A 26620-nucleotide genomic window follows, 5' to 3' on the forward strand; every position below is an offset into this window, starting at 1 on the left:
TATAATACCTTCTTGTATTTTACTTAGAACAAATATTTCTCCATAATGGAAATTATATCTTGATATAGTACAATCTCAAGAAATCAAAAAATAAATGCAGGCTTAGTTATGGGGGGAAAGAAACCCTTCTACATTGTTGGTGGGGATACAAACTAGTACAACCATTATGGAAAGCAGTATGAAGATTTCTCAAAAAACTAAAATTAGAAATTCCATATACCCAGCTATCTCCCTTCTAGGTCGCTCTTCCAAAGAATTTAAAACATCATACTACAGTGATACATAGAACAAAATAAAAGCAAAATCCTGGAAACATCCTGTGTACCCTTCAACAGATGATTGCATAAGGAAAATGAAGCATCTATGAATAATAGCATACTACCTGTCTAGAAATAAGGACAAATTTGAATAATTTGTAAGAAAATGAATGAACCTGGAAAATATAATGTGGAGTGAAATAAATCACACACACAGACTTAAATACTGTATAGTATATCTCTGAGCAAGATAAAGTACAAACTAAGAGAAAAATAAAGGAAGGATAGGAGGGCATGGATCCGTGGCAGATGGGAATGGGTTGGGGATCCAAGAGTGAGTGATGATGAAGAGGAGGTGGGAAATAGGGAGAATGAAGATGCTCCAGGTACACGGTCCTAATGACCTCAATGAATGTGGACACTATACACCACAAAATGAACTAAGATTAATCATACCAAGAAGAATGAAAAGTGGGAAAGGGAAACTGGAGGAAGAGGGAAGAGGTTGTAAAATGTACGTACTGCAAATATATAGTAATAAAAAAAAGAATGAGAAAAACATCTTTCCTGTTACTTTTAAGGCACGTTTAGCACCAGTTGTAAGACTTTTCATGAGATCTGATTCCAGATGGCTGCTTTAGCTTTATTCCCTGCAGTTACTTTTGCATTTGCTCTATATTGAAATGTTAGTGAATTTCCTGATAGCAACCATAACCAGCACTGTCCATCAGACCATCTCACTATCTCATAATTTTTCCATTTATACTATCAGAAATATATTTTCTTTCACATCGTTGCTATCTAAGCTTATTATAGTTTGGAGCCATTATTGACCTTTTCTACCTAAAATGACCTGCCATATCACTTACTTTCCTTTTCTTTTATATAACTTAGCATGTATTGCTTTCAATAATAACAGCTTTTATTCTAGCTTTTTACATTTTATGTGTAAAAAATCACAGGCATTTTGCCTTTTTTCTCCTCTATTTTTAACTTTCATAACTATGTCTGTTTGCTCAGTTAGTAAATGAAAAAACAGCTTATTCAGTGATAAATGAATGCTTCCCTTATCTAAAAAACTTATTTTTGTGTCATGATTTGGACTTTCCCTTCTTTGTATAAAGTATTTCAAAGTTGGAAGATATTTGGTGAAATCCCTGAAAAATTCAAAATAGCTTAGAATTCAATGAGTGCCAATATTATAACAAAACTGTCAATTTCAAAGGAAATAATATTTAATTTTAAAAGAGCTACAGTTTCAATTCCCATAATGTCATATGGCTATAACTTTAGAATAAATGTGTGACGGCACTTTAGCTTTATGGAAAACCTGCATGGTTTTTATTGCTTTTCTTTTGAGTGTGGAATACCCCACCTCCACGGGAGAACAGGCAAGTCTGCAGCTCTGCAATGGGAGTCTCCGTCCCTGCCCAACCCTCTGTCAGTATAAGGTCTCCTCTAAATTTGCATGCTCTTGTTTTTTCTTTCCTGCTTTCATCTTGGTGAAGGAAACTAATCAGATAAGGCTTCCAGAGTAAGAATTATTGATGTCTGACAATGGCTTAATCCATCTTTTTCAAAGATTTGTATTTTTAAACAATCACCATTTGCCCAAGGGAATGACTAATAATCGCAAGTGTAGGTTGGAATTCTCAGTAGGTGATACTTTACCCTTCTTTTGGCTCAGATTCTGCCATATTTAGAAATATAGTTCACATAAATGTGGTCTAGATTACCAAGCAGCTATATTTCTTTTTGATAGTATTGATTGATATTAAATGTTTTTTTCTTGGTAACAATCATTATAACAATTACTAAAATTTACATTCACAATTGTCAGAGAACTTTTTACATACCAAACACTGTGCCAGATGCTTTTTAAACATCATCTCATTCCTCCTCATAGCAGTACTACAGAAATTCACTTTTATTCAAACTTTTCATGTAGAAAAAGAGGATAATGTAAGTTAAACAGCATGCTCAAGGTATCAAGGCTGATGGGGCTGAGACTCACATTTTGATCTATATGATGTCAAATATATAAAAATTCTGCAGCACTTCACAAAAAAGATAGCATTAGTATTGGGTTATAGTTTATCTTGCAGTAAAGTCTATGAATCAGTCCCCTACTCCTAACCATAAGTGATGGTAAAATCCCTTCTTTGCAAACAATAGGAAACTCATGACATCATAAAGTAACAATTCATATTTTTCTAGCTGTAATTATTACCACATTATTTTTCTTAATGAATAAAATTTACCAAGTACATAATATGATCGTCTCCTCTTATCCATGCTCTTCCTTTGTAGGGTAACAGTTACCCTTGGTCCAATAAACATTAAGTAGAGAACTGCAAAACTAATTAATTCAAAAGTTTTTAATTGAAAATCTCCTAAAAAAGATAATTAAAAATCAAATAGAGCAGTTCTATTATTTAAAATATGTAAATCTTCCAATGATTGAAAAACAGGGTAAGAGATATAGCTCCTTGCCTAGTATATGCTAAATGCTGGGCTGCATCCCCAATATCACCAATATAATAGGAACATCTAGATAAAAATTAAAATCATCTCTAGCTGGTGATGTAGCTCAGTGGCATCACACCTGCCCTGCAAGCTCAAGGTCCTGAATTCCATTCAGGTGCCAGGAAAAAAAAAATTATCTCTATGTTTTTAAATCCCTGGAGATATACCATTCATTTTTCACAATAAAAGGGCTTAAAAGTGTCAAAATTTCACTCCTATTTTCCAATTCTCTAAAATGTATATGTAAAAATGTATAAGTGAAAATATGATACATATTTATTGATGTTTTAAAAATTAAATTTAAATTTTTTAAATTTCCACTTCAGTTTTATTAACAAAAATTTAGTTTTTCCCCACTTTAATAGGTTAGTTCAGTTTCTCAAAATCAGTTTAAAATCTAAGCATGCATAATATTAAATGCCCAAGTATGTATTCCTTGTAAAGCTCAGCCACTCAACATTTTACAATAAAAAAAAATGAGCAGCAAATTAAATTATTCATATCTATTGTCCCAGGACCACGATATTATACAAAAAATACTTCATTCACATATTGGTGTCCCCAGCTCCTTACTTCAATTTGAGATATGCTATCCTATAAAAGCGAACATTTGCTCCATTTTAATATTCATTTTATTAGTAATGACCATGCATAAATTGTAATATAAATGAGGTTTGATCATGTACTGTTGGCAGCAATTATAGGGCATCTCCTGACTTCTAGACTGAAGTTACTCATATGAAACTGCTGAATTTTGATGGTTTCCCATGTCAACCCAAGTGAGTTAACCGATCCTGGAGATGTGAAGGATCTTGGGGTGTTATCCATGGATTCCTCTGAAGGGGCTGTTAGAGGGGTGATGCCCAGTTTGAGGCGGGGAGTCCCTGGGCCAGGGCTTTGGAAGGCTGCTCTCCAGCTGTCATTTCTCCCTTGTGCTCTGCCTCCCCGCCGCTACGCACCGAGCGGACTGACAGGTGCGCCTCCCTTCACTTACTTCTGCTCGGTGTTTCTGTCTTGGAGCCTGTCAACTAAAGCTTTCTTCTTTTAAATTATGGTGTTGAATATTTAGTGACAGCAATGTGAAAGCTGATCAATATAACTTCCACTAATTTCTGTTTCCTTATTGAGTTTATTGGTCCATTTTAGGTACACAGCATAGTTACAGTCATCATTGGGATCTTGTACCTTTACAGGACAGGTCTTGGTTCTCATTATTTTCCCTTACTCCTGCCCTCCCTTCACCCCCCCCCATTTACAAACACTTCATCCACTTTTTCATTTTCTCATATTTTTTTCTTTTCCCTTATTAGCTTTCCCCTACCCTTCTGACTTTCCCTACACCTTTAGCCCCTTTCTTCCTATTATTTTAAGGAATATCTTGATAGTTCACTATTTATTAAAATTGGAATTTACAAGCATGTATGTGTAATACAGAATGTTTACATTCCTTGTGCGAAGTTGGTGCATGTGTACAAAACATCTTAATTCCTTTTTTGTCCCATTTCTCTTTCCTCTTTTCCTCTCTACCCGTCCCTTGAGGCCTTTACTTTTTTTTTTTGTACATGTCTACATGTAATATTTACATTCCTTGTGTGAGTTGCTACTTAATACACTCGAACTCAATTGTTTTTTTCATCCCCTTTCATTTCCCTTCCTGTCCCTCCTACTATCTCTTGATCCCTTTCCTCTCTGAGAACAATTCATCTCCCTACTTTCTATTATCTGTCTTCTATGTTGCTGTTTATTTTTGCTCTGGGTCTTTGATATAAGAGAGATGATGTGATATTTAAGCTTGTGTGCTTGGTTTTTTTCACTTGGCATTATGGTGTCAAGGTGCAACCATATTCCTACAGGTAATTCAGGGTTATCTTTCTTTACTATAAGAGCTGATGAAACATTTGGGTAACATCAATGAAAATTTTAAAAAGTGAATATTTTAGAGGCATGCTGGAAATACTACTATAAAATATATTCGGGTATCACTGTGTTCCTTTAAATAATGTCCTAAAATTGGACTTTTTTAGATCAGATTATATACTTCTTCTTTCCAAACCAGTACGGCACATATTGAACTAATATTATTATTATTGTTCCTTTTTCATCCATAATCTCACCAACAGCTTTATTTCTTTCTTATTTGAGAGATGAAGGCAAGGTCACTATTATATTGAATTCATTGTTCAGGAAAAAGAAAGACATTTAGATGTTTCTTGAATTTTTTTATTAAAACTCCTGCTGTAAAGCTGTCACCATTGCTGCTTTATTGAAATTCAGTGGAAATGATCGGTAAGCGGGCCAATTCAATTGCTATGACTTGAAAACACAAAATGCTTTCACCAAATATTACCTTCTGCCATTTTTGCAAGCCCAGTGATATGTCCCTGTACAAGTTGTACAGCATACATTCTTAAGAATGCAGAACTGCTGTAGTATGAGATAAAGTAGTTTAGATTGTGCAAATAACTTTTTAATTTATGGTTATGTTCGGTTCATTTTTGTGTATATTGTTAAATTTATTACGAGGAAATGTGGGGACATTAATTCCAGATTTTATTCATTATTGAAGGAATTATTAAGAAGATTACAAACTCATCACAAGCATTGCTCATTTTTAATGGCCTTGCATCAGAGCTCAAAATGTTGTTTTAAAATTCAGTAACAGAGGAGGTCGGGTGGGTAGCATAATTTTAGAGGGATTTGAAAAACTTAATAAACGCCACAAAATTATTCTCATGGAAATTGTCTTCTATGCTAATTATACAGACATTTAGTCATGTGCTCTATGGAAAAAAGAAAAGAAAATCCATACAATCTTTGAGTACCTTAGCGCCATCCTAAATAAATCATCGAATATTTAATTCTTGTATACAATGAGATCAATATTAAGAAAGAATTATCTAAATTAAGAGAAAATTAACTACCTTTTTATTACTACCAAAGTTCAAAAGTTGATCCAGTTCCAAACTCTGGAGAAATTTTCATGCATATTTTTTTTTCTAAAAGCTCAATTATAGCATAGTAGAGATATAGCGAGAATAAGAAAGGTGGTGGTGGTGGCTGAAAATATTTTTATTGAATGAAATCGTGTAAGAGAAAGTGTCCCAAAGTAAGTTCTTAATATCTCTTCCTTCACAAATATTTCTTTAATTTCTCTTTATGTTCAGTGTCTCCATTTTTTTCCCCCATGGGATTAGGGCCAAAAGAAAATAAACATAAAAATGAAATAAACATAGAAAATAAACATAGAGATCTCCATAGTAGACAGTCTTTTCCTCATACACTTTCATTTTTCATTTAATTCTGCAGTACAATTGAAACTTCCTAAACTCACATTATTCCTTTTTTGACACAGGGCCTCACTATTTAGTGAGACTGACCTGGCACTCACTATGTAGCCCAGGCTGGTCTCGAACTCACAGCAATCCTCCTACCTCAGCCTCCCAAGTGCTGGGATTACAGGCCCGGCCCGCATTATTCATTAATTGATTCAGCAAACATGTATTCGTGTGAGACTGAATCTAGGTGCTTGGGATGTTAGTCAACAAAGAAAAAAACTGTCCCAACTTCTTAGAATTTATATTCTAATGAAGGAGTCAAACAAAATACAATGTAAATTATATAAAAAAAATAAAAGTGCTACATAGCTTTGCAGAGTAGAAAACACTAAGGAGATGGTAAACATGGAAGAATGCACAGTTGATTTTAATAGGGTATTTAAAAGGGACCTGTCATTGAAGCAAAGATTTCAAAAGAGTAAGGATGTGAGTTGTGGAAGTGTCTGGGCACAGGGCCCTGGGTGGAGAAATCAGCCTTGTGCAGTGCTCAGTAGAGAGCACGCACAGGAGTTCCTGAGTCTTGTACAAACTTATCACAATCCATCATGAACTTACTTGTTTGCAAAAGTGCAGGTTGCTTATCTCACATTTGTCAATGCCAGATGTCCAAACTGTTTCAGGAACCATAATCAGGGGATCAGCATCTAGGTTTGCTTTCCTTTGACTACTTAGCTTCGAGCACTGTCCAAATCAGCAGAGTAGCATCCTGCTTCATTAAAAAAAAAACCCAAAACTCTGCTTTGTTCCTTCCTTCCTCCCTCCCTCCCTCCTTCCATCCCTCTCTTCCTCCCTTCCTTCCTTCCTTCTCCCATTTTGAAACAGAATCTCACCAGACTGGAGAATCTTGCCCAGACTGAACTCAAACTTTTGATCCTCCTGCCTCAGCCTCCCAAAGTGCTAGAGAACATTTCCTTGGACCGTATACCTTCAGCTGGACTTATGTAGGACATTGTTTTGGGATCCAGGCCCCTGGACAGATTCTTTGGGCCTCTAGTGTGCAGCTAATGTCTGCACCCCTCTGTATCTGACTTTTTGGGTGAATATTATAAAATAATTTTATAAACTGTGTGTCCTGTATTAAATGTATCCCTTGCCAAAACATTGAGTACAACAATTTTATTATTATATATCAAACTTCTTATATGATTCTCTATGAATAAAAGAAATCTGGAAATGCATATTAGACTTTGATGAATTTTATTCTTTATGTGATGAATTAATAGAAGCTGTTAATGTCTTTTAATTAAATACAGCAATATAAATTCAGCATATGATCACAAACTTATTGATCTTTCAACCAAGAAGTTAAATCTCTAGAGTTATAAAGAAAATATAGTTTATTTTTTGGTGATGCCATGCTGAGCTTTTATTTCAGTTGTCTTATTTTTAGTTTCCATTTAATTTTCCTTTTTTACTTTTATTAATTTTATCGGTATATTTAATGGATACAATATAACGGCATTCATTGTTGGAAATGTGTACTTTTACAAAATCAGTCTTCCTTCTTATTTTTTCCCCTTTCCCCTGCCTTCCCTTCAACCCTTCCCTCCCTCCCAATCTACAAAGATTTTGTTTCCATTATTTTTTCATTTTCTCATATTGATTCAATTCCCTTCTTTCCTTTCCACTACCTCTCCCACTTCTACTCCTTTTTATCCCTTTTCTTCCTATTTTGCATTATCTACTAGAGCTATATCTCTCACCATGCGCTAAACTAAAATCAAAATGGATTAAAGATCTAAATATTAAAACAGAAACACTAAACCATCTGGAAGAGAGGTTAGGTAGAAGTATTGAAGACATCGGTGTAGGAAAAGATTTTATGAACAAAACCTCAGTTGCCCAAGAGCTACAGCAAGTGGGATGCCTTCTTATTAAACAGCTTCTGCACAGCAAGAGAAAACACCAACAGAATGCAGAGACAGAAAATTTCCAGCAGCTGTTCCTCAGACAAAGATCTACTATCTAAAATATATAAAGGACTTTCAAAAATCAGAACTCCCAAATTTAAAGACCCAATACAAAAATGGGCATCTGAAATAAACAGATATTTCTCAGACAAATAAGTATAAAGAGCAAATGAACGTTATGAAAAAATGTTCAACATCGCTGGTGATTCCAGAGATGCAAATGAAAACAAGACTGAGATTCCACCTCATACCAAAATGAATGGCTGCTATCAAGAAATCAACCAATAACAAATGCAGGCAGGGCTTCAGGGAAAGAGGAATGCTGCCCCACTGCTGCTGAGCGTGTAGGCTGGTGTAATTACTGTGAAAAGTAGTAGGCAGATACCTCAAAGAACTAGGATTGGGAGTCCTATTTGATCCAGCTATTCCCTTGCTTGATTTCTTCCCTAAAGAATTAAAAGAATCATACCATAGTGATATATGTGCACCCAAGTTCATAGCAGCACAATTTGTAATAACTAAAAGTTGGATGCAGCCCAACTGCCCATCAACTGGAGACTGGATAAAGAAAATGTGTGTGTGTGTGTGTGTGTGTGTGTGTGTATGTGTGTGTGTGTGTGTGTGTGTGTGTGTGTCTTAATGGAATACTACTCAACCATAAAAATGCTAAATTAGATACATGTACAGCTAAATTGATGCACATTGAGGCAATACTTTTAAATGAATTAAATAGGACACACGTGTAAATACCGAATAGTTTCTCTAGTGTGAGAAACTGAAAATGTGACAAGGACTAAAATGTATAACAGATATTTTAGTTATCTATCTAAAAAACGTATGCAAGTTATGGCAACAAAAATGGGCTGATGACCACCTAATATGTTCATGTACAAAGCAAGTACTTACACTCCCATATATTACCAACCACAAGTGCCACTGGTTTTACCACAATTTGCTTCTACATTCTTACATTTACTTTATTCTTTTTGTGCATTTCAATAACTTGCTGATTGAAATATACTTTAAATTAGTTTTATTTTGTTTGATTTTGATATACATCATTTCTGGTTCATCTTTGATTGCACTTAAATGTTGATTTTATTGCTAAGTATATGATCTAAATTCCAGTATGCCACTTTCCATGAGAAATGTAAAGGGATTCTATACGAAGAACAACAATTATACCGATACAATATTCTAATGCTGTGTCAGGTGCCAAGATTGTAAGAATATAAATTCTTTGGTAACTAATCCACAGAGAACAAGTTTTGTTTTGTTTTCTGCCTGTGCAAAGAAAATTAAGAAAACAGTCAATATTTGTTTTCCAGAAACATTTGCTCTCTATCCTAGATTTCTCTCTGGGTGTTTACTCAGTTTGTGTCATTCTCAAGAGATAGGGCTTATTAGAGACACTTGGATGGCAGTGTTCGAAATCTAGACAATTGTTTATCTTTCTCAAAGAACTACTTCTCCATGATTATTAGTAACTCAGTATTAAAATGACATATTTAGTTGTGGGTGATCATTTCAAAATTATTTCAACTACTTTAATAGTTGTTATAAAATAAATGTCAGTTTTGTGACATGCAGTAGATTTTTGAAGCAGTACACTTAAAAATATAAATCTTTCCTTTTTCACTTATGCTTTAGTAAAGAATGAACAATTTGAAGCTACCAGATTAATTTTACACACATTTATTTGTAGTAGGTAGAAATTCAAACACTGGTATTTATATTTTCTTGCTATTTTCAATTAGATTATCTCAGCGGATTTGGTTTACAGAAACTTCTGCTACTGAGGATAATAGAAGGATCTTTTTCCTCTCAGTAGTCACATCATTTGTGTCATACTTTTCCTATATTTTCTATATAAAGTCCTTATTAATCATTATGTATTCCAGTGATATATCCAATAGGTAAGCATTTATGTCCTCACTGACAGCTTCACAATGTAGGGTACAAAAATACTTGCCCAAAGCCACAAATTAATATACCATACAATATTTGCTAAATGCTCCAGTTCCAACTTTTGATTTAAAAGGATTATAGTAAAATCCTGATTTCACTACTTTGCTCTGTGCATGAGAAAATCCAAAGATTATTGTTACTCAGCTTACTTATTTGTAATGCAGGTAAAATGAAAACACCCAACAGTGCCATTTTAGTAGATTTGAAAGATGAAAAGTAGAGTCAAATATTCACCCGGCCAACTTTACATGAAATTTGGGACATAAAATATTGGATGTGTTTATAATGTCCTGTAAGTTTTACTAGCACAAAAATAGAATGAAATGGGTCAAATCGCTACAATCAGAGTCAAGATTTGTAAAATGTGTTCATTTTTTATAAGTACATTTTTTCAGTACATAGTATTTACATTTCTCTTTTGGAGTTGGTACATGTTCTTGTTTCAAAACAGATTAAATTAATCCACTATGTTCAAAAGTGCGATACTAGCTGATGAACAGTCTTTTAGGGAAGATAAAGTTGTAAGTGAACATATTCTATAGGATGAATTTTGTCACATTGAAAAAAAATTTCAACATCATAAGGGTAAAAATGGGAAGAACTTGGACCATGGCTGAGTAAACTTGATAAATCCTCAAGAAAAGATAACATTAAACCATCATTAAAAATCTAGACAGTATACACGGTTGACAGAAAATGGAGAGGAGGTATTCCAGTTGAATGATATTTAAATGTTTATTATATGACCTCCAAATCAGAAAGCCATAACATGAATTTTAGGTTTATTTAATAAGAAAATAATTTGTATAATACTCACACTTCAGGAGTCAGAAACAAAATTAATGCAACTAACTCATGAAGGAACTATAACAAACACCAAAGAAATCTCTGCCCTGTGGATCTGATCGTAAACACCTTATTTTGCTAGGGAAGAAAAAAAAAAAACCACTAGAATTATGAATAATTTCCTGACTTTCCATTAAAAGATTAAGGTTGGAGTCTTGACAGTGTTGTCTAATAAACACATATGATCTTTCATTTTGTGAGCTTCTCTCAGTGCTTTAAAATTACCAGCATGGAAAGAAAACAGTGTAAAAAGAATGAGAGCACATAGATTGTTTAAATGTCTTGGTTTTTAGACTTAAAAAGCACTTTTACACCCAGGTGCTAAGAGCTTTGCTTCAGTTACTTACTGTTACAAAACGGAATGACTAAGAGCTCCTGATTCTCAAATTCTTGCTGTATTTTATGTGCAGCCTTTCTCATATGCTGCTAAAAGTGGCTTTTCAAATTAATTGTTTTCTGCCAAGACACCATCACTGGTATGTCACTACCTATGTATTCAAAATTAATCCACCCTTCACTTGTCCCATTAAACTAATTTATATAATACAGATTCTGACATGCACTTTTTTAATTATTAAGGGACACGGGAGGCACACTGTAAGATACTGTAAATAATTATTACCACACTGAACCTACACAAGCAAGAACATAGACACGGGTAAATAGTTGTATCTGGATAATCATGGCATAACATATACTCTCGCAAAAGAATGTTTTAGTATTTACTTTAATATAATTGGTATTTACTCAAACTACTTCATTTTTTCTCTTTTACAAGTAAACAATCATTTATTTACTATTAAAAATGTTATGTTCATGAGGTCAAGGCTCTCAAATTGGCACTTTAGCTTTATTTAAATAGAAAACCCCAATAAAATATGCTTTTGTATTATAAATTATGATCAATATTATGACTGAGAAAATAATGGAGATTAATTTACTCAGTTAAGTATATTATGCAGATGAAAATTTCATTTTTCTATCATCACTAAAATTCGAATATCTCCATTTCTTTAAGTCTTGCTTAGATCCATAAGGGTCTTCCTTATTATCACTAATTTGTTAAACAAGGAACATAAATACTGTAGATCTTAATAATAGTTTCAGTCAGGATTTATTTTTCATATTATTGATTTTATGCATAAGATAAAGTTTTGACCACTAACATAAGATTATTAGCTATAACTTTCTATAATTGAGTTTCAGGTTTTTACCAGGTCATACAGATTTTTCTTTAAATGTTTTCATTTAAATATTTTTATATGTTTAATTTAAATGGTGTTTTCTTGTAAAACAGAACATTAATTTTATCTATTTATTTGTCTATTTATTTATTTATTTATTTGTACTGGGGATCGAATTCAAGACCTTGCACTTGCTAGGCAGGCAGCGGAACCACTCAGCTAAATCCCCAGCCCTAAAACAGAACATTTCAACCAACAGCAAAAGAATATAAATTCTTTTGAAGCCCACAAGGAACACTGTCTACAATACAATGTATGCAAGATCACAAAAAAGACCCTATCAGATTAAAGATTGACGTCATTCCAAGATCTTTTCTGACCACAATTAAATAAAACTTGAAATAATTAATAGAAAAATTGAAAAATTCACGTGGAAATTAAATAACATACTCTTGAACAACTGTTGGGCTAAAAAAGAAATTAAAAAATTAAAAAATATTTTGAGACATATGAAATCAAAACACACCCAAACATATGAAGCATAGCAAAAATATTAATAAGTGGAAGTTCATAGCAATGAATGCCTACATTTAGAAAAACAAAAGATGAAAAGTAAACAACCAAACATCAGACCGCAAGGAATAATAAAAATAAGAAGAAACTAAGCCTGAAGCTGGTAGAATGAAGTACATAATAGATATAATACATAAAATAGAGAATGGGGAAGCAACAGAAAAACTTGATGAAACCAAGAGCTGAATTCTGAAACAAGAAAAATAACTGACAAACATGTAAAATTTAAAAGGAAAATTCAAATAAATCTCATCAGAAATGAAAAATGAGACATTACAACTGATGCCACAGCAACTTAAAAACAAGACCATTAGAGATTATTATATGCCAAGAAATCGGAAAATGTACAAATGGACAATTTTCAAGAATATATAATGACCTGCAACTAAACCAAGAAAAAAAAAGAAAATTAGGAGAGATCAAAAACGTGTAAGGAGGTCGTAAGGAGATCATATTTTTTTTTTTTTTTTTTTTTAGGACAGTGGTACATGACTTTCAAGTAGTGAGATTTTTTTTTTTTTTTTTTTTTTTACCGGGGATTGAACTCAGGTCTTTGCGCTTGCAAAGCAGGCCACTGAACCGCTGAGCTAAATCCCCAGTCCTAAGAGATCAAATCTATAATCCAATACCTCCCAAGAAATACTCCTACTACTAGTAAGTGTCACAGGTGCCAGAGTGAATTCTATTAAAGAAGAATTAATAACAGACCTTGATTCCAAAAATCAATAAAAAGCTTCCAAACTCATAACGTGAAGCCATCACCCCAAAACCAAGTAAGATGAAGACACCACAAGTTTCAGTGGTCTGGATACAAGATAAATCTAATTACAATATTCCCTTAAACCAAATCCTAATTAGTCCAAGTTCATCCTCTTCACCTCTATAATGATTGAGATACGTGAGGGAGCTTTGTAAGAAAGTTTAAAGCAAGCAGAAGTTGGTTTATGAGGTTAGAGGGAAGAATATCTGTATGGCACAAACACCCAAGAAATAGCAAGTCATCGAGATCCAGGTAACACAGGTGGTGAAGGAGGCTACAATAACCACATTTTAATATAGTTGAAACAGCTGTATATTGAAAGATGATGTATAAGGTTCTCATAGTTGCAGAGGAGAAGCCAATGCCTGAAATCAAAGATTCAAAGAACAGGCTGACGCTCCAGTTAGGTGCTAATGCACGTGGTGAATTTAAATTGAAGCCAGTACTGCTTTAGCATTCTGAAAATCCCAGAGCCCTTAAAAATTGCACTGAAATCTACTCCATCACTGTTCTATAAATGGAACAATAAACTTAGGTGATACCATGTCACTTTACAATATTGTTTAGTCAATACTTCTGAGACCTACTGCTCAGAGGAAGAAAAAGAAAAAAAATTTTAAAAATGTAACTGTACTATATACCTAAAGAGTACCAATAAAAGTAACAGAAAAAAAAATTACTGCTCATTGACCATTCAAAGCTCAGGTGGAGTTGAAAACAATATTGCTTTTTTGTTTGTTTGTTTGTTTGTTTCTACAACTACTAGCATCAGGAGTAATTTTGATTCTCAATCATTATTTAAAAAATACAATTTACAGACAATAAATAAGCAAAGTGAATTGAAAACCTGGAAGGGATTCATCAGTCTAGAAACCATTAAGCATATTATCAACTCACAGGAGACAGTCAAAATATTAACCTTAACAGGAGCTTGGATGAAGTTGATTCCCACCTTCATGGAAGACCATGAAGATTTCAGTGGAGGAAGTAACTATGAATGTAGAAAGAGCCGCAGAACTAGTATGAGAGGTAGAGTTTGGAAAATATGACTTCATTGGTGCAAGTTTACAATTAAGACAGTAATGATTCAGTGGCTTCTTATCAATGACCAAAGACACTCATTTCTTGAATGGAAATCTTTTGAAAAATATGAGAACATCGTTTAAATTACAAAACATATTTGATAATTTAATTAAGCAGCAGAAGGATTTGAGATTTATGTCAATTCAGAATGTTTTATTTGCAAAGTGTCAAAGCACATTAAATACTACAGAGAAATTCACGAAAGGGTCAAATGATGCCGCAATTCTATTGCTCTTTTTTTAAGAAACTCACAGCTACCCCAGTCTCAGGAACACCATCCTGATCAGTCAGTAGCAGTGAACAGAGGCACGGCCCTACACCAGTAAAAAGATTATAACTTGCTGGAACCTCAGATGATTTCAAGCATGTTTTACTATTAAAACTTAGTTCAGTTAAGATTTGTACATTGTTCTTTCAGATGTTAAGCTACTGCATAATTAATAGGCTGGCATATCATATTAATATAACTTTTGCATACAATGGGAAACCAAAAATTAGTGTAACCTGGTTTATTGAAATATTTGACTAATTATTGTAGCCTGGAAATTAACCTTCATTGTTCCTGATGTATTTCTATAAGTGGATGAATATTTTAAACAAGTTATAGACACTTTAATTTTCTAGAAACATTCATAATTCTTAAACGCTACCTGGTATACATTCCATGGGATCGAAGGTAGGAACTGAAACTCCAAAACACAGCAGTTTGACTAACTGAGTAAGGCAATTGAGAAAACCTAAGCTGAAGGAAATTGAGAAAACTATAGAAGCAAAAAGTCATACTTTCTCTCGCCCCTCTCCTGACAATCCTAGGTGCAACACTCTGTGCTATTCTTGGAGAGAAGAAATGTTAAACATAAAAACAATAATGACTCAAAAAATAGGCGTTGCTAAGTCCCTTTCTCAAGCACGTTACCATTAGCTCATATCTTTTCTTAACTCATACTTGTTTACAACAATTAATTCTTCAGGGATCAAATCATAAAAATACAGAGTTATACTAACTTGTTTGGATTTTCATTTCTGAAGACTCCTATATTATACAAAATTTCTGTTAATTTAATGTTTTTCCTCTCAATCTGTCTCTGTGACAAGTCATGTCACCCATTGTTATTGTTTATATCTAGATGTCCCCCCAAAGTCTCATGTGGTCATAGGTGACAGCATTTTTCAGAGGTGGGTGAATACAGTGTGTGATTCTGGGAACAAGGATGTATGATTATTAAATTAGTCCATTGATTGGTTTGCCATAGTTCTGGGTAGGATTGGAGGTCGCCCATCCTGGGTGTGAGTGCTACCCAGCCAAAGGCATGTAGCCTGGATAAAATCTAAGGGACAGGAAGAGGGTTGCTGTGGTCACTTGTTGCTTGCTGCTTTTGCTGCTTTCTGCCATGAACTATTTCTCTTCTAACCTGCCCCTCTGGAATGCCACCCAGCCTTGGAGCCAGCCAACTATGAACTGAAACATCTACAACTGTGAACCACAATAAACTTTTTCTCCTTTAACTTTGGGTGTTGGATATTCTGTCTCAGCAACAAGAAAAGGAAATAAAACACCCATAAAACATCCTATGGGTGAGTTAAAGATACTGGTCCCCCCTTATTCATGGCACTTAATGTCTAATTTGTTTTAGTAGCCTTAAATATGTAGGAAAGAAGCTGCTGTTTTATGAAACTTGTTGAAGTTTTCTATTGGAACACAAAGATCTGTTAATATTTTGATAAATAATCCAGTAATTTGATAACTTTTTTCCTATGCATCTAATTTATACATTATATTTCTGATATTTTTGTTTATAGAATTGTCTGGTATTCATTTTTCATTTCATTTAGTCAACAGCTATGCTGCCTTCTTAATATATTACAGACATAGTGCTAAGCACTGCAGAAGGCCATTAGGTTTATGAGAGTTCACAAATAAACTGAAGATAATTAATTTAATACATTTAATAATCATGACAAGTACCATGAGTTTAAGGAAGTTTGAAAGAGATGACAGCTAAATTGAATGGTAAGGAAAACACTTTTTTCTGAAGATGTTTAAACTAAACAGATTCTGAGAGACTGGAAGCTAGTCAGTGTACAACATAGGAACAATTCATGATTGACAGAATAGTTTTAAAATATCAATATAATTACAGCAGCAAACTGTTTGTTAAATATTTTAAATATATCTAACAAAATAGACCCTTGTTTGAATTGCTCTAAAAATAATATGAATTTTTTTCTGTGTTTTTAAGCAGTTTTCCAGGGAAAGAGAGAGAGAGATTCAAGGAAAAACTGATGGAGTAAAGAAAATACTACATGTGAGGTACTAAATAGGGTTTTGTAAACATGTAAAATTCAGTGCAGAAAGTATTCTGTACAGAAAGTAAAATTTTAAAATGGAGAGAATGGGACAGAAATATGGCTAATTATGTATAGTCATTTGTTATGAACTGTTTTTTCCTCAGTGTCCTTTATTTTTCTTCAAAGAAATGCTCAACAGAGCATTTTAAAGTCCTATTAAAATATTACTAAAAATATTATTTTTATACTCCTGTTTCTTACGAAGGATTACAAGGCTTTCAGGTCATATTCTAATTTAGGGATCGGGAAATGTGAAGACTATCTCATTTAAAAGTGGTGAATTATGCATGAAAGATGTAATAAGTTCCCCAAAGTAACGCCCTAATTGTACTTTTGTTCATTAATGGAAAAATTCTAGTTTATGTTGGATGTTCCACATATTCACACCTGGGACAGAATTAAAAGAATTATACCATGTAAATGCAAAATAAAGTCATCAGTTTTATCCACTTGGAAGAGTCTTCTCTTTGCCATTGCATGAAACGATTGCCTTTGTTTTGCATTGCAGTACAGAATATAATGAACAATTTTAAATTACAAAAGTAGAGCAGCATATCAGTTTATGTTGCTAATTTACCCATACTAAAGACTGTTGTCATGGCATGCTGAAAATACTTTAGAAAGATTTCACTGATTGCTTTCACTAACTGCCATGCTGCCATTTATTGGCTTATTTTTTGCACTAAATGAAGCATGTTTTAAACCCACAAGAAGATATTAAGATTGTTTTACATACCCCTTCCTGGAAACAATAAAAAGAAGACAACTTTTGTCAATAGTATATTTGCTAACTTTCCCTCATCTGAAAAAATAAATCCAAACTAAAGTCTCTCTGCACAATCAACACACAAAAATAAGCATCTCTTACTTTTATGTCCCTTTCATATTCTAGCCAGTATCCATCTTATTTTACAAGTTAGGCCATTATCTCTCAAAATACATTTGAGTGATAAAATGGAATTTCTACAGTAAAAAGAAAAGCCTATTGTAAATGAGAAAAATCTTTTCTAAACTGTTTTTCATTAGTGAGGCTTGTTTCAAAGTAGTTATGCATGTTTCAGGATAAATTAATGAGTTTAAGTACATATCACTTTGACTGAATATATACAGGAGCCACAGACGTGCATTCATCAAGACCTGGGGCATTAAAGAGAAATGTATCTATAACTACTGAATTATTAGAATACATGACTGCACTAATAGGAAAAGTGTTGATTAATTTTTTTCTTTGTAAACATATGCTTATTAGGCAATAGACAAGCTTTTGTCGATTGTTTTGCAGTTGAAATGTTGCAAGAGATCATCTAACATATGTGGAAGTTGCCAGCTTGTAACAGATCAAAATTCAGCAAGGAACACCTATAGGAATTCAGCATACAATATCCAAAAGCATGGGTCTCAGGACCCCTGAATGTGATCTGCTCCCAGAAGAAACCAATTTAATGCTGCATTGCACACAGAACAGTATGTATAAATCACAAAACCTCCAGATAAATTAGTGACAGGTACATCTGAATAGGATTTCTTCTAAGTCTCTTATCTACAGCCAGGCAAGCTTGTTTCACCCTCACTCTCACAGATAAAGCTCCATGGCATGTTGCCCTGGCGGATTCTCACAAAGCAAATGGTCCTCATCGTCCATTTCTTGGGGGGGGGGTCTCCTTATTATATCAGGTACTGTGACAGCAAACAGGATGAAGTGAAAACTATCTGCCAGTTGAAAGTTCATCAGTCAATTAACAGGCCTTATGCCTTCCCTAACTTATATAGGCTCTGTTCTTTTCACTATCTTATTTTTATTTTTTGACAGCTCTGATATCCCAGAGTTGTACCCATGGTAAGGTTCAAGAGCAAAACAGCAGGTTACTGAAGAAAACTTATCAGAGGCCAAACAGAGAAAAGAGACATCAACCATTAGTAAGGAGCTGAAAGACGGATCTATGACAGAGCAAGGAAGAAAGGTGTACACCAAGCTGTCACTTTTAGCTGGCCACTTACTCCATTTGAAAAAAAATAAACAACCAAAAAACAGGAAAGCCAAGATGCTAAATATATATTCTAAGTATTTGTGAATGAGGATCACAGAGATTTTTTAAAAGGCAAAAGTTTAATTCTAAAGTATCTCATTAACATGCTTTATAAATAAAGTCGAACACGAAATCCACATTAAAAAAACAAACTATGTGTCTTAAACTCAGTGTCAAGGAATAGCATAGTCGCTTTATCTTCTTCAAAGTTAAACATGTATTAATTACTGGAATTTTTAAAAACTGAACAAAAAAAAGACATAGCCTTATGTTCTGCATTTCTTATAGAGACCATCTCATTATGTCTTAATAAATGTCATGCCATATCAGCAGATCAGATATACAGCACTGTAGAATTCAGTAATAAATCAGGACTCACGTTTTAGATTCTTCAGAGGTGGCCCTTCTCATGCAAAATCGGGGCTGTGCATTCTGGGTGAGTCTGTTAAATCAAAATGAAAAAAATTTGTTTCCACTTCCACTGCAACTTACAATGCATGCAAATAAACTTCCAGCTAGTCAAGGAGAAAAAAAAAAATTGCATTAAAGAGTACTGATTTGTAAATTTGGTCCTTTCAAATGTAGATGATGTTTACCCTTCTTCTCCTGCCATATCTTTGCACAATTTTAGCAATGAACTCACTAGTGTAGAAATCAAAGTAAAGCTATGGTCAGTTAATGAAATTCAGGTCTGGGATTAAGCTCCATAAACATGCAAAATGGTTAGGCATCTGTAGTTGAGAGACCCATGGTGATGCTGGAATGGGGAAAAAAGCCATATAAATTAAACAATGTACAATACGATGGATTGTGCTAAATTAACTTGTCCTATACACAAGGTGATCCTGAGGATTCTAAATGTGTAAAAAGTAAAACAAATCTTGAAAATATTAGCAACACCATTCCCAATGACAGTTTGAGAAATACAAATATAGCTACTAAATCTCCTTTTTTTTGAAATTACACAGGTTTAATTAGATTTGATATATTTCCTTTACAACCATAATAATTTAAGCAACATTAAACACCATTTAAGATTTGCAACAACTTCAGTTAAGGAGCAATGAAAAGTATCATTTCTGCTCTAACTACAGTACTATGCTTAAGTTGTTAACTTATTTACAATGTGCATCAAAGTTATCAATAAATTCTTAGAAGCTTTAGTAAATGTAGAACTAAATGTCTTAATCATAATATTGAACTCTACTTGTGAAGCCCCATAATATGTTATTTTATTTTTATGAATAGAAGAAAAGTAAAAGTGAAATCAGAACAATTACTTCGATTATTTAAGAAGCTAAATGTGATGTGTGTATGTTTCAAGCTTATTTACATGTATTTATTTTTCAAATGTATCTACATATTACATATATGTCTTTTAGCTCCTTGAACATTACTATATTTCGTGATTATGCTATAAGGTGAAGTGTTCAAATTTTCTGACTATTTACCAATTCAAGAAACAGATCTTGAACAATTTACCCTTAATAATCTGTTTTGCTTGATTAATCTTAAAACAGATTTATTCCTGACTGTAGGACCCTGACTTTTATTCTTAGAACAGTTTACAAAACTTATAATTGTAAATCATTTATCTACTTTTTTGAGGAGTAAATCTTGTCCTATCTCCCTGCTGATTTTACAGCTATTAAATATCTATGCCTAGGACACTTTGAAATAGAGTCATAAAAAAGATAGTGCCTCCTTTCTCCCAATTTCTAGGAGCAAATTGAAGAGTAATTTAGATAAATAGGATTAACAAACACCTTTAGCTAATGACATTAACCAGCCTCCTTACTAATGTCTGGTAATGCTTTGCACTTAAAAATACCCGACCCAGTGAATGAGCAGTTAAACTAAATCTCTCTCTGCTTTTGCAATTAATCTGGAGTATCTCCCTTTTTGTCTGTATAACTCTTAGTGTGATGTGTCATTCACAGTCTGTATCTGTTATGTGTCCTAGTAAAGACTCTGGAGATTCACTGAGGTGCAAGGTACTCTGTGTTTGCCTTAATAGTGCCTGCAGTCTACTGGGATAAACATGGATAGCTTGATATTTAAAACAGCATATTATCAATACCATGGCTAGGAGAACAGAAGGAAGGCAATTGCTAAAATTGAACAGATGACAAAAAGTACAATATATGAAGTACCGCTGAAGGCATCACTTACTGTTAACATCCAAACTTGGGTCAAGTAAACTGGAATGGGGAAAATGGTCCAGGAGGAAGGTCAGAAATGTGTGGTATGTATGGAAACCTTAGAGGTAAGTGAACAGTGCAGTCAGTGGTAAGAGAGCTCAAAATAGCTGTGTCAGAGAGTGACCTGGGGGAGAGTGGCAGGGAAAGAGGCTGAAGTGTAACAAGAGGAAGATAAGGAAGGACTCATTGAATTGTGCTCTTGTTTTTTTTTTTTTTATTTTACTAAGTACATTAACAAGGAAGATAGTATAGCTTAGTGATCCATGCCAAAGACTGTGCTGTCAGACTCTCAAGCTTGGAAATCGGACTCCATCAGTCATAAATTCTATGATACTGAGCCTGTTGCCTAAGTTCTCTACACCAACCTCCATTTCATAAACGGGGATAATAAAAATATTTAGTGATGCTTCCTGTGGATTAAAAGGGGAATTACACGTGAAATAGTCAACAGTCAAGCGCATCAAAAAGATTTGTGATGATGATCATGACGATGATAGAGAGTGATCGGTGACAATATTGATAATGAAGTACGTACTGTTTTCCATGACCCACGAATCTTGCAACTTAGTCTTTGAATTAACGAGAAAATGCCAAAATCTTTACAAGTAGAGATATATTATCAAGTTTATACTTAAAATACACACTTGAAATAGCATTCTGAAGATAACATAATGGTTGAAAAGCTGAGAAATTGATTGATACAAGAAAGGCAAGATATAAAAGTGGCAAACACTGAGCAAACTTTTGCAGATACATCGATTAAAATCAGTATGTGCAGAAGTATGAGTCTATGATACAACAAACATGCTTGGTTTTAACTGTGCGATTGTTGTTACTAATAATATAGCCTTTTACTTATAAAAGTATACTGGTTTAGATGATACATTTTATTTTTTTAATTTTTTTTTCTCATTGAGCTTATTGGTACATTTTAGGTATACAGTACAGTTACATTCATTACTGGGATCTTGTACCTTTACATGACAGGTCTTGCTTCTAATTTTTTCCCCTTATCCCTGCCCTTCTTTCACCCTTGTACTCCCCTCCCCATTTACAAACATTTTATTTCCATTTTTTCATTTTCTCCTATTTTTTTTCTTTTCCCTTATTACCTTTCCCCTACCCTTCCCACTTTCCCGACACCTTCAGCCCTTTTCTTTCCATTTCACATTGTCAGTTATCTCACTAGGATCTTATGTACAATTATAGTTTATTCACACCAGAGAAACTATTTGGCATTTACACGTGTGACTTATTTTTTTCACTTAGGACTATATCCTCAATATGTATCCATTTTCCTATGAATGAATCTAATTTTTCATTCTTTATTGCTGAGTAGTATTCCATTTTATAGAAAAACCACATCTTCTTTATCCCATCAGTTGGAAACTGTATAGATGATAAATTTTAAGGCAAACATCTTTATGAGAATCAATCATGTCCTATAAGGGAGTTTTGTGTATTCAAGCGAATCAGAAGAGTAGATGTATCTTCCAAATATAATAAAATTCTAAGAAATATAGCTAAATCTATTTGGGTACATTTGTCAGATACTGCTGGATGCGATGTCTGTATTTCACCTCAGTCCTGAAAACAGCCCCAGGAGGTAGTTACTATTGTCGTTCTCATTTTACAAATGAGAAAACTGCAGCATATGGAGGTTAAATGCTCAGCTCAAGTGACAGCTAGTGGAGGAACATGGATGCACACCAGGCTTTCTGGCTCCAGAATCTGTGCGTTTAACTTGAACAGAGAAAGTTTTGAACAAAACATTTCTCAGCAAAGCTGAGTGGGCTCCTGTAAATGAAGGAGATACTAGATAATCAAATAATTCACAGGCACTAGCAGAAGAAATGGTTTCAGAAAAGAAAGCACAAATAGGACAAAATCAAAGTAGCTTTGGAAAAAAATATTTCAGATAGATTTTAAAGAGTGAACAACATGTCTGCCTCCTTGAAAACAAAATATAATTTAGTTTAAAAAGTTTATAAGGGTGCTTTTTTATCTTCAACTTCCTAATCAAATATAGTACTCAATCTTCTATGTGACCTTGTATTAAACCCGGGTAAAATATGTTTTCCACCTCTCTTCCTTTAAATTGTGTCAGATATTTTGTCCTAACAGCTAGAAAAATGACAAGAAAATTATTAAGCTTTTCATTCTTGGAAGAGAAATACTCCCAGTGTGAGTAACAACTGCAAAACCAACAGACTGCTTATATTTAAGAAAATGAACAATATCAAGTTTTTGCAGGGCTGGGGAGTAATTGAAATTTATATGTAATATTTTAAGTTATGTGAATTAATGCAATTACTTTTGAGGGTTTTTGCATAACACGTTAAAATTCATTACCAATGTTCACTTTGCATAGACTCCAGAGATGGGTGCATATTTGTGAATAATAGATCATTCTATATATCCATCAATAAGTGAATAAATCATGAAATATCATATAGAAATGAATTAGTGACTAGTGTCGTGAGCAATATGGGCAAATTACAAATATGGTGTGGAGCAAACTAAGTCAATAGTCAAAGTATGGGTTAGTAAGTAGACATCCACTTCTAGCAAATTAAATAAGCAAAACTAATTTGAGGGTTAGAAATTGGATTAGTAGTCAATTTGGGAAAAAATGGTAATAGGATAATTATTGCCAATTTTTTTCTGAATCATTAGCAATATTGTAGCAATGTTGATAATGACTGTGGGTGCTTTCTGCGCTAATTCACTAAACCCAAAATTTATGGACCCTTTTTAATATATATTACATTTAAATACAGTTATTTTTACTGGTCAGCTGTCCATAAGTGATCTGTGCTATTTTTGTAATTATTACTGTTTTTGTTACTTTTACCTCATGTCACTCTAAATATTTTAGACATTTGATCATCTACCATGTTTGTTTTACTGGATTTTTGTACATGTATCTTTTTCTATTTATCTTTACCTCTTCACCCACTCAACCTTCATGTTTAGGTAAACAACTTGGCAGGAAGGTAAGTTTCTGTGACCTCCCAGACCATGGACTTGTTAGTACCTTTGTCCTGCTCTATGAGAATGTCTGATTGTCAGCGTACAAAGCACAGAAATTCATTTCTTATCCTTCTGGATGATGACAAGTTCAAGATCGAGATCAAGGCATCGATTTCAGTAAATGCTACTCTTTGTCTCCAAGATGTTTCATCGAGGTGGAGTGGAGGACACTGTCTTCACATTTAGAAAGAAGAGTAAAAAAGGCTTATACCACCTGCAGCCCTTTTTACAAGGTCTTGTTTGTTTGTTTGTTTTTGGTACCGGGTGTCGAATTCAGGTCCTTGCACTTGCAAGGTTGGCGCCAGAACCTCTGAGCTAAATCCCTGGCCCCTACAAGGTCTTTAATCCCATTTATGAGGAAGCTTATTTCATGGCTTAATCACCTCTTAAAGGCTCTGTCTTTACCAACATCACATTGCTAGCACCTGAATTTTGAAGGCCACACATTCAAATAAGAGCAAGAAGGATTTGATAGAACAAAGACTCTCTCCCTCCTAGCATGGGTCAGTTACAAATGTTTCGATGATCATTGATAAAATTTTTATCAGCCATATTTCTCACAAAGAGAGAGGCCTTGTTGGTTTTTACACTGCAGTATGTTTTGAGTACTTTGTGTAATGTTAAGTCAATAAATATTTTTACATTTTTTATTAATTTTATTGTACAATTTAGATGTACATAATGATCACATTCATCGTAAAGACTTTGTACCTGTATATGGTACATCTTGATTCTCCTTTCTTTTCCTATTTCCCTCCCCTCCTCTCAATCCTTTATTCCTCCTTCTGTACCAAAGCTTTGCTTCCATTTTTTCCTTCTGCAATCATTTTTTTCTTTTGTCTCCCTTCTTTCCCTCTTTCTTCCTCCCTAGTTCTCTTTTCCTTTTGAACCATTTCTACCTACCCCACATTATCTATTATTAATTTTTATCCTTACTTACCTTTTCAGTTCCTCAGTACAGAGAGACAATGTGCTATTTATATATGTGTGTTCAATTTATTTTACTTAAGACTATAGGCCAAAGGTGCAACCATTTAGCTATAAATAAACGCACATATTTTTATGCATTCATCAGTCATTATTTGGGTTATTTCCAAGGTTTAGCTATTACAAACTGTGTACTATAAACAGGAGTGTGCATATGTTGTTGTGGTATGATACATGTAAGATTTTTGGGAAGATATCCAGAAGGGAAAGAGTAGGGTCCAATGGGGCCTCCAATCCTACCTTTCTTATAGTATCTCCACACTGTTTTCCACAGTGGTTGCACCAGTCTGCCCTCCCACCAACACTGAAGTGTTCCTTTTTCCCACGGCCCTGTCACTATTTGTTGTTGATTGATTTCTTGATAATAGCCATTCTTTCTGGAATGAGATGGAATCTCAGTGTTGTTTTAATTTGTGTCTCTTAAAGGACCAGTGATGTTGAACATTTTTCTATATATTTATTTTTTGTTTGTACTTCTTCATCTGAGACATGTCTGTTCGTGTCATTTGCTCACTTTTGTATTGGAAGTTTAAATTTGGAAGGTGTAATATTTTAAATTCTTTGTATGCTCTACACAGTCTTTTATCTGAGGAACAACTGGCTAAACTTTTTTCCTACTCTGAGGGTTGTGTCTTAACTCTGTTGGTGATTTTGTTTGCTGTGCAAAAGCCTTTTAATAGCATGAGATCTCAGTTGTTGATTCTTTGTATTTTCCCCATGCACTCTGGTTTTGTTCATGACTATTGCCTATGACCCCAAGAGTGCTACCTATTCTCTCTTCCAGAAGATTTAGCGTTCTGTTGTAATATTTTGACCCATTTTTGTTTTAGTTTAGTGGTGAGAGAAATGAGTCTAGTATTACTCTTTGGCATGTAAAAAGTCAGTTTTGCCAGCACCCTTTATTGAAGAGAGTATCTTTCTTACATTGAGTGTGTTTGGCCCCTTTGTCAAAGACAAGGTGGCTGAATATGTTTAGAGTTGTTTCTGCATCTTTTAGTCTCTTCCACTGATCCGCAGTTCTAGTTTTTTTGATTTGCCAGTACCATGCTGGTTTTATCATAGTACCTCCCTAGTATAATTTCCAGTCAGGGATAAAAATGCCTGCTGCCTTGCTTCTTTTGCCCAGAATTGTTTTTGTTATCCTAGGTCCCTTCTGGTTCCCAATGTATTTTAGGAATATTTTCTTTACTTCTGTGATGTATGCCAATGACATTTTGATTGGGATTGCATTAAATCTGTATAACAATTTTGGATTGGCTGCCTTCCCTATGTTGGTTCTTCCCACTCAAGAGCAAGGGAAATCTTCCCATTTTCTTTCGGTCTATGAATTGATTAAATGTGTTAATCTAAATGAGTTAAATGTGTTTCTTGAATGCAGCATATTACTTGATCCTGTTTTTTGACCCATTCTACCCGTCTGTTACTTTTGATCAGTGAATTGACACCATTTACATTGATCATTATAACTGATAGGTGTAGGTTTATCCTTCTCATATTATTTTCCTGTTGTGGGCTCCCTGTCTTTCCCCTCTGTTCAGCTGCCTGCCCTGTGTGGTAGCTTTTTCTATTGGTGTTCTTGGA

At 34.0% G+C, this 26620-nt stretch overlaps 1 protein-coding gene across 1 annotated transcript in view; it reads right to left on the bottom strand.

Moving 5' to 3' along the window:
* Nucleotides 1-19249, bottom strand: part of Mgat4c (MGAT4 family member C) — a 302515-nt gene extending 283266 nt beyond the window's left edge. The window contains exon 1 of the mRNA XM_010610294.2: nucleotides 19198-19249. The gene's annotated coding sequence lies outside the window, so the exon portion shown is untranslated. The remainder of the gene's footprint in view (nucleotides 1-19197) is intronic.
* Nucleotides 19250-26620: the final 7371 nt, after the last annotated feature.

This window comes from Fukomys damarensis, unplaced genomic scaffold (assembly GCF_012274545.1).
Source record: "Fukomys damarensis isolate Sample0158 unplaced genomic scaffold, DMR_v1.0_HiC HiC_scaffold_15, whole genome shotgun sequence".
NCBI lineage: Eukaryota > Metazoa > Chordata > Mammalia > Rodentia > Bathyergidae > Fukomys > Fukomys damarensis.